The sequence below is a fragment of the Nicotiana sylvestris genome, chromosome 9 (genome assembly GCF_000393655.2).
Source record: "Nicotiana sylvestris chromosome 9, ASM39365v2, whole genome shotgun sequence".
Taxonomy (NCBI): domain Eukaryota; kingdom Viridiplantae; phylum Streptophyta; class Magnoliopsida; order Solanales; family Solanaceae; genus Nicotiana; species Nicotiana sylvestris.
This window is the reverse complement of record NC_091065.1, coordinates 163,672,756-163,675,910: the sequence shown is the minus strand read 5'-3', so window position 1 is coordinate 163,675,910 and position 3,155 is coordinate 163,672,756.

The window sequence follows — 3,155 nt, the reverse complement described above, 5'->3', positions numbered from 1 at the left end:
CAACCGACCCCGTGTACTCAAAAAGTAACAAACCTAACTCCATGTTGAAAGTAGTGACGAGCTGGTACATAGGTCGAGTCCAACACAAATAACCAACAGTAGTTCATATAGTATACAACAAATAAACAAAGAAATGGCTCAAAAATAAAGTGCTCAGCTTTTTCATAGTTTTCCGAAAATAGTTCCACTTTGCAAGTATACCAATGAAAGCCCAAATCCTCTACTGCAATCGTTAAAGATATGAGTAAATTTTGAAAACTGTAGCTTTTCCCTGAAAACCCTTTCCACAATAGGTAAACATGTTTCATTTTCTTTTTCAAATAACAAGTGTGAAATACTTCTCTCTAACCACATATCGATGTATGTAAAAAAGTCATGAATGACGTGATACCGTACAACATGAGAAAAAATGTGTCTTTATACATGTATGCTATATATGCATGCTAATGCCATGTACCTCAGAGATGAATCACGTACTCATACTCTTAGAGTACTCACCCTCTCTACATCCTACTCAACCACTCGGTACTGTATATGGCCCATACGACCCAGGAAAATCCATCCCGGAACATATACTACACTGACTATAAGTCGCCCAGTACCTAGGATAAAGGATAATCCAACCCTATGGAGAAATCCATCTCCAGGAATCAAGTACTTCGGACAAATCCATGCCCAAGGAAATCCTTCCTTCAATAATATATAATTGCTCAACAACCCGGTACCGTATATGGCCCATGCGGCCCAGGAAAATCCATCCCGGAACATGCTTAACAATGACTAGATGTCACTGGGTACTGAGGAAAAAGGGAAATCCATCCCTGTGGAGAAATCTATCTCCAGATATCAATACTTCGGACAAATCTATGTCCAGAAAAATCCATCCCTCAATAATATCATCCGCGTCCATTGTGGGTGTGCAGACTCCGGAGGGGATCCTACATCCCAAGCGCTATAACAAGCCAATGAAGTCATAATCAATAATCTGCTGCGGCGTGCAGCCCGACCCATAACTGTCACTCATAATCAGGATCTCGGTCTCACTCGATCATCAATCTCTCCAGTCTCACCCACGGGCTCACAATGTCATAAAAGCTGACCCGGAACAATAATATGATGTATCAATAAGTAACAACTGAGACTGAGATATGATATGAATGCATGAATGTGACTGAGTACGAAATATCAATGAATTCAATGAGATGACGGCAAGAAACGACCACTATGGGTCCCAACATTATCAGCATAAGCCTAAACATAATATCTAGCATTATCTATAGCTTATTTATCTTATCACATGGTGAAAACACATATATCAATAAAATAAGGTCACTATTCAATGCCCTGGAAACAATAGAGTCACAACTCACAGGGTGCACGCCCACACGCCCATCACCTAGCATGTGCGTCACCTCAATCATCAATCACGTAACATATAATTCGGGACTTCGTACCCTCAGCACTAAGTTTAGAAGAGTTACTTATCTGAAATAAGCCAATTCCGACACCGAGTAAGCCAAAATCCTACTCCGCGATGCCTTTGCCCCTCAAATCGACCTCTGGATGCTCCGAAACTAGCCGTAACAATTCGATACAATCAACACGAGCTAAAGGAATCAATCTCATAAGAAAATACTAAACTTTAGGCCAAAAGTCAAAAGTTCAGCTCAAAAGATGGGCCTCGGGCCCACGTCTCGAAATTCGATCAAAGTCACAAAATCTAACAACCCATTCGATTACGAGACTAACCCTACTAGCTTCACTCAAATCCGACTCCAAATCGACATTCAAATCTCAAAAATTCATTTTATGAAATTTCCACAATTTTCTCCAAATTAACACCTCAAAGTACTAATCAAATGATGAAATCAGTGATATAGTCATGTATTTTAGTCAAATCCGAGTTAGAATCACTTACCCCGATGAATTTCTTGAAAAATCTTTGAAAAGTCACCAAGATTCGAGCTCTCTAGGTCAAAATATGAAATAAATCCCTGAACCTCGTATTTATAGTGCACCCTCCGGATTCTCATTTCGCTGACCGCCAAATTCTACCACCCCGCGTTCGTCGCCCCACGGTCCGCAGAAATTCCCACCGCGGCTGCAAAAGTTTCCAACTCCTCCGGTCGTGACTAATTTTCCGTTGTCCACGCCAGCCTCTACCGCTGACCGCGTAATTCTGCCACCTCCGTGAAATCCTTCCGCTGTCCGCGTTAATTCTGCACGGTCAGCACTCCCCAATCTTCTGAAACCCAACACCAGCAACATCAACAGCTCTTTCAACAACTAAACTCACCCCTAACCATCTGAAACACACCAGAGGCCCTCGGGACCTCAAACAACCATACCAACGGATCCCATAACATCATCCGCACTAAGTCGAACCCTCAAATCACCCAAAACAACATCGAAACATCAAATAATGAAAATTCAAATCCGAGATCGAATACTAAAAAGTCAAAACTTGGTCCACCCTTTCAAATTTAAAGCTTCAAGTTGAGAATTGTTTTTTCCAAACCTATTCCGATTATCCTGAAAACCAAAACCGATAATTTACATAAGTCATAATACATCGTATGGGGCTAGTCATACCCTCAAACAACTGAGCGAAGTGCAATTGGCCAAATCGACCGATCGGGTCATTACATCCTCTCCCACTTAAACATACGTTCATCCTCGAACGTGCCCGGAGTTGTTCCAAAAGCCATCAAATAGCTGTATAACCTTATCATACACATACCCGGGGGTGATCCCACGTCACCCTATCCCGTATAGGCCTAATATCACAACATGACTGACATTCCTTAACCTAACCTAGCTCATAATCCTTAGAATCCAATTTCCATATCAGAAATTTTCTATAAGACCAGAATCTTGCATCTTCACACTTTATAAGTCTGAACAAGCTGTGACAAGCCATAGCAATAACCCAAGATGGAATCACATGATATACTACATAACTCAAACATTAATAGCGATAAATTCTAATCACAGTAGCTGCTCAAAACAACCCAATGCCGGTAATAATCCTCTTATCAAACAAAGCCTCGTTCTAACACCTTCATATACCGCCAATGATGGAAGAAACACACAGAAACTCATAACCATTCATCGGATCAACAAGTCATGGGACTCTCTCTCCTTCGACAAGAACT